Source organism: Nicotiana attenuata, chromosome 1 (assembly GCF_001879085.1).
Source record: "Nicotiana attenuata strain UT chromosome 1, NIATTr2, whole genome shotgun sequence".
Classification (NCBI taxonomy): Eukaryota; Viridiplantae; Streptophyta; class Magnoliopsida; order Solanales; family Solanaceae; genus Nicotiana; species Nicotiana attenuata.
This window is the reverse complement of record NC_031989.1, coordinates 99628154-99637733: the sequence shown is the minus strand read 5'-3', so window position 1 is coordinate 99637733 and position 9580 is coordinate 99628154. Positions and strand designations below refer to the sequence as shown.

At 37.8% G+C, this 9580-nt stretch overlaps 2 long non-coding RNA genes across 2 annotated transcripts; one reads left to right on the top strand and one right to left on the bottom strand.

The window, feature by feature from the left end:
- Positions 2546-5296, bottom strand: LOC109231010. The gene is made up of 5 exons (XR_002068743.1): positions 5183-5296; positions 4040-4138; positions 3657-3740; positions 3452-3568; positions 2546-2887 (listed from the first exon to the last, which is right to left on the bottom strand). It is a non-coding gene; the product is annotated as an uncharacterized LOC109231010 (long non-coding RNA).
- On the top strand, positions 8889-9326 carry LOC109241852. The gene is made up of 3 exons (XR_002070306.1): positions 8889-8903; positions 8999-9042; positions 9140-9326. It is a non-coding gene; the product is annotated as an uncharacterized LOC109241852 (long non-coding RNA).

The window sequence follows — 9580 nt, the reverse complement described above, 5'->3', positions numbered from 1 at the left end:
CCCTAAGCTTTTTATGCCACAGATTCCCACATTTTAGCTGCTTGTTTAGGTTTCCAACTTCTGAGGCTGCTAATGCAATCCTTTTATCTTCTCCATTATTTGTCTTAGTAAGATGTAGAGCCCATCTTCTTCCTTACCAATCTCCCTCACCTTCCCAGTGAAGAGATCTTGGAAGAAGCAAAAATTTGGGAAAAAAGGTTGCTGAACATTTTAGTTCCTTAGTAGCCTTAGACACAGATAATAGATTAAATTTGAATTGTGGCACATGAAATAAATTAAAAATTGTATTCTCGTCTGATAAGGAACTTGCACCTATGTGTGTGACTTGTGTTATATCACCATTTAGTAAGAAGACTTTTTTTGGTTTTTCAATCTCAGTTATTGAGGATTTATCTAACATGTTAATATCAGAAACCATGTGATTTGTAGCTTCAGTATCTATAATCCAATCATAAGGTTCATCAGAAACTAGTAGAGCTTTAGGAGTACCTATTAAATTTGCTACAGAGTTGTCTGATGAAGGTATTGAAATCTTGTTTAGCATCTGGACAATTTGATCATATTGATCCTTGGTGAAAGTGTAGTTTCCTAATTGATTTCCAGGAGCATTCTCACATGATAGACCATATGCACTTGACTTCTGATTGAGGCTATTACTTGCATTCTGTTCTGGCACATTTGTGTTCATCCCATAGTTGAATGTCATAGTATTATTCTGATCCATCTGAGAGTTATCTGTGAGTACATTGACTGCATTTGCACTATGATTAGGATAATGAGCCCCAGAATTTTTCTTCTTGAACTTGAAATCTGCAGGATACCCTACAATCTTGTCGCAGTTTTCTTTAATGTGTCCTTTAAGCTTGCAAAAATCACACTGTGTGTTGTAATTCTTTTTGAATCTTTGAGGCTGATTATTACCATTTCTTGAGTACATAGCCATATCATAACTACCAGGAATTGCATTAGGATTAGTTCCTAACACACCAAACACAACTGCAACTGATTTTTGGCTTTCATCACTAACTATCATCGCATATGCTTGATTTACTGTAGGTAATGGACTTCGCATTAAAATCTGACTTCTAGCCTCTGAGTATGACTCATTTAGCCCCATCAAAAACTGATACAATTTCAATTTTTGTAAATATAACACAAAATCTCTTGATTTTTCACAATCACACCCAGGAGCAGGCACTAATGCCTCAAACTCTTCCCACAAATCTTTCAGTCTTGAGAAGTATACAGAGACTGAGGCAGTCTCTTGAGTTAAAGTTTCAATTTCTTTGTGTAGGTTGAAGGTTCTTGACCCATCAATTTTATTAAACCTTTCTAATAAATCTTCCCAAACAGCTTGAGCACTAGAAGCATACATAATTCCTCCTAACAGCCCCTTAGCCACAGAATTCATTATCCAAGATAGAAAAATTGCATTAACTCTCTCCCAGTGATTTCCCATGGTTATTGGAAAATTTTCTTTCATGCATGTCCCATCGACCATGCCTAATTTGTTTCTTCCTAGCAATGCTACTCTCATAGACCTATTCCAGATTGAATAGTTTTCAATCCCTGTCAATTGAAAAGAAATTATTTGAATTCCACTTACATCGGCTGGTGACAAGAAAAGTGGATGATTGTAGTCCAATCCTGCAATTGAGTTTCCGGAATTTTGAGTACTCTGCTCTCCTGTGCCCATATTTGCAGGATTTGCCCTTGATTGTTCATCAGTGATAGCCATGGATTCTTGACCTTCAGTGACCAGATTTTCCACTAGAATTGCAACTAAGTTTTGATCGATTTACAAGCTTCAATTTCGTAGCTTGTACTGCTCTGATACCATGTTATAATTCAGCTAAGAAGAAGATGTAGTTGATATGTAGATGAAGAGGATGAAGAAGAAGATGAAGCAGAGAGTTTTAGAGAGAGAAAGCAGGCGGAGCATTCTATATTGTATTAGACAAAATGAAAAACTTAACTTCTGTTTACAGAGGAGTTAGTTTAAATACGCTAACTAACTAACTTAACAACTAATAGGAAATGACTAAACTACCCTTTTATACTTTAACATTTCCACCTAACATGAGGAATTGATTAACTAAAAAAGAATAAACTATAATATAGCTCATAGATATTTACGAGTCCGAAACCAAAGTAATACATAATTCTTTTTTTTGTTTCTCATTGGGTGTCCTGTACCCGTATTGGAGCCCGACTATATTCGAATTTACGCCGGATAGTACCCCATTCGAGGGGAAGCGCTCCCTACTAAGGATTTTACTATACCCAGGGCTCGAACTCGAAACCTCTGATTAAGGCAGGGGCAGTCTCAACTGCTGCACCACATCCTTTAGCAGAAACATAATTCTAACTTTAAAGAATCAAAAAGTTGTGGAAAAAAAAAAAAAAAGAAAGAAAGAGTGTTACATATAGCGCCTTTTTTTGTTTTTTTTTTGTTTTTTGTTTAAAGCTAAGTGTTGATAGTTATAGTGGTTACATTTATATATATATAGAGAGAGAGTTAGATTATATATACAGTCTAATAGCAGAATTTCAACTGTAGCCCTAATATATCAACTTTCCTACAAAAACTAGTAGGACGTAATAATAATGCTACTAAAACCTTAAAATCTATATTACATATCTTTAGTATTGCCAAGAGAGCAATATCTCTCACGCTGGCTTGCAAAACATATTAAATTTACATTTCTTGCCGAAAAGATCACAAGTAATATGTTCTTATAATTTCACTACAAAAAATGTGTATATTCGGCGGTTATATTTGCCTTTAGTGGCGGTTTCGAACCGCTGCAAATCAGTATTTGTGGCGGTATCCAAAAACCGCCGTAATCCCAGTCAGTTATGGAGCGCCATTTCCTAAATCTCGTGCCTGAAAAAAAGTTAAGATAAAAACATGGTGACAAATATTACCTCAATAGTTCTTAATTTCGAAATATGATACCAGTAAAAAGAACAAAACAAAAAGGGATATGGTATAAACAATATTATGAACTATAAGTTTACTTATAAATGCTTGGTTGAGCACATAATTCATCACCATAGTAGACTTTAACAAAAAAATTCATCACCACAGTTGACTTTATCAAAAGAATTCATCAGCACTGTGCATTCGTTTCTGTCGTTGGCTGGAATTAATTTAAAAGATGATTCTCAACATTTGACACAGGATATATAAATAAAATAATAACAGCTAAATTTTGGAAAGAATAAACATGAGGGCAACAGTAAGAATAGCAATGGCAAATTGACAATAGAGTATATGAGTTTTAAATTAGCTATGTTACTTCACAAAGAGATGTAAGAGGTGTGAAACGCTTAATTTGCACAAAAGTCTGCAGTATCTATATAATTTATTTATTTAAAACGGAAGTAACAAGAATTATGAGTCATATTATAGTATGTCATAGGATTTTGAAGGAGCAGAAGGAGATACCATAGACATTGAGGTGAGATGAGTGATATTTTGTGAGAAAGATTTACATTCCAATGCTTTCTCTACAGCACATGGAATTGTGCCTTGGTGCTATAATCTTCTATCGAGCAACATTATCTGTAGAGACGCATTTTCAATTAACATAGACATTAATAATCTGTTGATCCTACTAGAATTAACAGTTGTATAATCTCTATTTCCTTACCTCTTGCCTCAAATAACTCCGGACTTCAGCCTTAGATGATTGTTTCTTCTTGCTCTCAATACAGCCGTTCGTGTGAACCATATCCTGGAGAAAAGAAACAATATATCCTAAGATGTTTTAGGTATACATAAAAAACATGCACTAAACAGATGGTCCAAATATATTTTGAGTCTAAAACTAAATCACATTCAAGTAAGAAAAGGAAATCCTTCACTTCTTCCAAAGAGAATTTAGAATGATCTAAATGCAAAATAATACAAAGATAGCATGCCCAAGCACTAAGCAGGTAGTTAAAATGGAAATTTGAGTATGAAACAAGATCACTATTAAGAAAATTTATAGTATTGAACCAGCTACTCAGGTACAAAGCAAACAACAGATACCTTCAAACTTGAGATGAACAGTGTGTCCTGTAAATTGCTGGATCTACTAGTAATCTGATCGATCATGGAACCAATAGTTGTGTACAATGACAGATAAACCTGCAGCATTTCCAAATATTAAAAAACTACCTCCTAATAATAAAACAAGCTTCTGAACAAGGAGAACAAGTAACAAAACCTTCATGATAATCTACTTCAAATATTGAGTAGATAACATTTTTTTCTAAAAAGGCTAGCAGAAGTTCAATTCAAATGTAAGTTTTGACTGTCGTAACTACACAACTGCATGGCTCAATGACATAGCATGTACTTTCCACCATTTAAAAATTCGCCGTTAAGTATCAAGGTGAAAGAACATTTGCAAGATGAAGCATCACTCAAAATGATACTACAGTCAATTACATAAGAGCAATCCAATCATTCAACCAATACAATCACATAACTCTATTAGTGGATATAACAATAGACGACCAAAAATGAAACCATTCCTTAGAGCAGCAGATACATACAATCGTTGAAGAAAAAAGCAAGCAAAGCACAGTTCAATTAACTAATTGACAGAGATAAAATGAACCAACAATGGAAGTCTACATTTAGCAAATACATACAATCGTTGAAGAAAAAAGCAAGCAAAGTACAGTTCAATTAATTAATTGACAGAGATAAAGTGAACCAACAATGAAACTCTGCATTTAGCAAATACATAAAATCGTTGAAGAAAAAAAGCAAGGAAAGCACAGTTCAATCAACTATGTTGACAGAGCAAAATATATTGACTGAGCAAAAGCGAACCAACAATGAAACCCTATATCCACATGAATACATACAATTGTTGAAGAAAAAAAGCAAGCTAAGCATATATTCACCAACTATATTGACTGAGAAAAAGCGAACCAACAATGAAACCCTATATCCACATGAATACATACAATGGTTGAAGAAAAAAAGCAAGCTAAGCACAGATTCACCAACTATATTGATAGAGCAGAAGCGAACCAATAAAGAAAACCTAGATCCACAAAAATAAGTAATCAAAACATAGAGAAATAGAGAGGACATGACTGAACATTAATTTAGATGGGAGGACACCATCAAAAAATCCTCGCAACTTCATCGGAGACCAAAAGCTTCATAGTTTCTTACCAATCAACGCCACCATCTCCTTGGCGGGGGAAGGAAAGAGAATATGAGAGGAGAGAAGAGAGAGGGTTTGATAAAATTGGGGTTGGGAGACTGAGAGGAGGGAGTTCTAATTGGAAGAGTGAGATCTTGGATTTTAATATTGTCACCACCCGGATTTCCGACCGTCGGGATCATGATGACACCTGACTCTTATAATACTAAGCAAGCCAACCGATACAGTTCCAATACATTAATCATTAACCAAAACAGGAATTTTACAATAATTAATACTAAGAAGATGTGAAGTGCGGAAATTTCATAGCAGATCTAATACTCTAATAAAAGACTACCCAAAAGATCTGGTGTCACAATCCACGAATGTCTAAGAATTTCTACAAACACTGGTTTCAAGGAAAATACATCTGTTTTTCGAAAAAAATGAAAACGAGACTCAAAAATAAAGGGAAAGGGACTCCAGTATCTGCGGACGCCGTCAGATCTACCTTGGGTCTCCTTTGGACTGAAGGCAGCAACCCAACTCCGATCAGTAAAGTCCAGTACCGGGATCTGCACAGAAAGTGCAGAGTGCAGTATCAGTACAACCGACCCCATGTACTAGTAAGTGCCGAGCCTAACCTCGGCGAAGTATTGACGAGACTAGGACACGACAATAATATAAACCTGTCCAGTTAAACAGTATACTAACAGAATAACAATTAATAAAAACTAAGCAGAAATTAACGGGAAGGGGCAATATGCTATGGGGGGCACCAAAATAAAGAATCATAGCAGTAAAGGTGTCACGACCCAATTCCACTTCAGGTCGTGATGGCGCCCAACACCGTTGTCAGGCAAGCCAACGTGGAATTATTAATAAGTTCTAGTTTTATTTTCCCCCAAATAGTTATCACAAACTCTAAGTTAAATTTAAAAAAGGAAATAATTTGCATCGAACCGAAATAGTTATACAAATCCCAGAAGAATAGTCTACTAATGTGTGGGACAAGACCTGGTGTCACAAGTATATGGGCATCTATTAGAATATACAAAAGAATAATCTACCCTACTGTCAAAACTAGGATAGACAGCCAAAGAAAATACAGAAAGACTCCATCATGCTGCTGGTCGGCATAGGAAATTAGCAGCTCACCGTGGAATCTTGGACTTCAATCAAGTGTGCACACCAGACTGATAACCGGATGTACCTGCCTCAGATCCTGTACAATTAAGTACAGAAGCATAGTATGAGTACATAAACAATATGTACCCAATAAGTATCCCGTCTAATCTCGAAGAAGTAGAGACGAGAGGTCGACTTGACACTTACTAGAGTCATTTAATATAATAATCGTTTTACTATGCATAAATATCACAATTTATAGCATGAAACGATAAGTCATTCTCTAGACAATTCCATAATTAGCCATTTACATTTCAGGGCACTTAACAATAGAAGTCATGAATATGAATTCACATAGATATCATGCGCACATTATGCCGAGGTCGTACGGCCCGGTCCAACATGAAAGAAATGTGCACTGCCAGAGGGTCGAATGGCGCGAACCATAGATGTATCTATTTCTACCCAATCGATCGGCCCGATCCACAATATAAATCATCATCAAGAGGGCACATAAGGCACAATCATAGTCAAATAAATTCACACGAGTTATCGAATGAGTACATGCGTTCTTATACATTGTTCCAATTTCTAACAAGTCCTAAGTGATCTCATTAACATGAAAGGATATAGACATATACAAACATAGCATGATACGGGTCCTAAACTACCCAGATAATTAACATAATAGTAGCTACGCACGGACTCTCGTCACCTCGTGCGTACGTAGCCCCCACAATTAGCACACATGATTTAATTTACTCACCTATGGGAACAATTCCCTCTTACAAGGTTAGACAGGAGACTCACCTCGCTCCAAACGTGATTCCAATACCAAGAACGTGCTCAAACCCTCAATTTGGAGCCGAACGATCCAAAACTAATAAAAAACGAGGTAGGAACTAGTCAATACAAGCTCAAGAGTTCGCTTTTTAATTACTAAAGTAATTCCCCGGGCTTAAACACATGTTTCCTAAAATCCGATCCCGGGCCCACGTGCCCGGATTTCGAAATTTTTCAAAGAAAGTTGTTCTCTATAGCCTAGGGATCAATAATATTTGATTTCTACTTCATTCCATAACAAATTCCGTGGTGAAATCTATGTTTTATCAAAACCCTAGGTCTTGCTCTAATCCCTTGATTTTTCCTAATCTTTGTGTGTTAATCTACCCAAAACTCAAGTATTAAACTTAGAAATAAGGAGTATGAACTTACCTCAAGATGCTAGGTGAAAATCTTCTCTCAAGAGCTCCAAAATCGTCCAATAACCGAGTGAAAAAAAATGGCCTGGAGCCCGTATTAAGTGAGCTCACTGCTTCAATGATTTCCGCAGCTGCGGTCCTGGGCCGCACCTGCGCCCAGCGCATCTGCGGAAAGTAGCCCGCTTCTGCGGAAACTCAACTAGGCCGTTGGGCCGCATCTGCGAGATATAAGCCGCTTTTGCGGAAGGCTTAGGGCCTGGCCTGGCTTGGCCGCATCTGCGAGAGGAAGACAACTTCTGCGGTCTCGCACCTGCGGCTGACCAACCGCAGGTGCGGTTATGACAGATAGCTGGAGAAGCTCCTTCCCAAAATTTCCAACTTCACTCGAGCCTCGCTCGATTGACGCTTGGGGCCCCCGGGCCCTGCCCGAATATACCGACAAGTTTGAAACCATAAAACGGACTTGCTCGAACCCTCGGAATGCCCGAAACAACGCTAAATCTAAGAATGAGCCCCTAAGACCAATTGAATCATACTTATGAACTTCAAGTTCTTCAATTCACTTCTAACGTGCCGAAACGTACTTAAACTACTCGGATTGATACCAAATTCTGCGGGCAAGTCTTAAATGATATATTGGACCTGTACTGGGCTTCGGAACCAACATACGAGCCCGATACCAATGTGATCCCTCATTATTTAGTTTCTTTAAATCCTTAGAATTTCCAGTTTAACAATTTTTAACAAAAATTCATTACTCGGGCTAGGGACCTTGGAATTCAATTCCGGGCATACGCCCAGGTCCCATATTTTCCTACGGACCCTCCGGGACCATCAAATCACGAGTCCGGATCCGTTTACTAAAAATGTTGACCAAAGTCAAACTTAGCTTTTTAAGAAAAACTTAAAGAATCAAGTGAGCCTATTTCAACCCAAACTCTTCCAAAACTCGAACCAACCATCCCCGCGGGTCGTAAATCAGTTAGAGCGCGCAGGAAGTTTTATTTAGGGGAACGGGGTTCTAAAAGCAAAATGATCGGTTAGGTCGTTACATCCTCCACCTTTTAAACAAACGTTCGTCCTCGAACGAACATAGAAAAGTACCTGAGGTGCTGAATAAATGGGGGTATCTGCTCCGCATGTCCTCCTCGGACTCCCAGGTGGCCTCCTCGACTGGTTGGCCCCTCCACTGGACCTTTACCACTGAAATCCTCTTGGATCTTAACTGGAGATCCTGTCTATCAATAATGGCAACTGGCTCCTCCTCGTAACTCCGGCTCTCATCCAATTGAATAGTACTAAAGTCTAACACATGGGACAAGTTGGCATGAAACCTCCGAAGCATAGACACGTGAAAAACTGGGTGAACTCCCGATAAACTGGGGGGTAAGGCAAGCTCGTNTCTCTAGTTAAAGCTAAGGTACTGCTACTTCTACTAGCTTTCTCTCTCTAAAACTGTTTATTCGTAATTGTTGATTTTTCTATGTTTGTGGATGATTTCTATGTTGTTTTCAGGTAGCGTAAAAGATGGCGGTGTCGATAGATGGTTTCTCCATCAGGTGAGTAAGATTTTGTTGAATTTTTTACTTAAATAATGATGCGGTTCCATATTTCGATGTATTTATTGTATAAAATGTCTGGTTTGGGTTAAAATAGGGAGTATACTGCAAAAATGAGGAGTGTGGACGTGGTGAAATGCTGGCCGTTCGATGAATCAACCAAGGAAGTTCATGTGAGAGCTATGTTACCTCCAATTGCCGTGAAGAAATTCAGCTGGTGGCTTGATGTACTGGAATTATCAGATGATAATGTGGATTCTGATGTTATTCCAGTGACGAGAATTCGAACGGCTCCGTTTCTTACCGAATTTCACAGACATGACTTAAATACCATATTAAACCTGTACCGGGCTCTGGAACTAAAATACAGACCCGATACCAACAAGATCAAGCATTATAAAATTTCTAAATACCATTACAGTTTTCAATTTAATAATTTTCTTCAAAAAATTCATTTCTCAGAGTAGGGACCTCGAAATTCAATTCCGCGCATACGCCCAAGTCCCATATTTTTTTACGAACCCTCAGGGACAGTCAA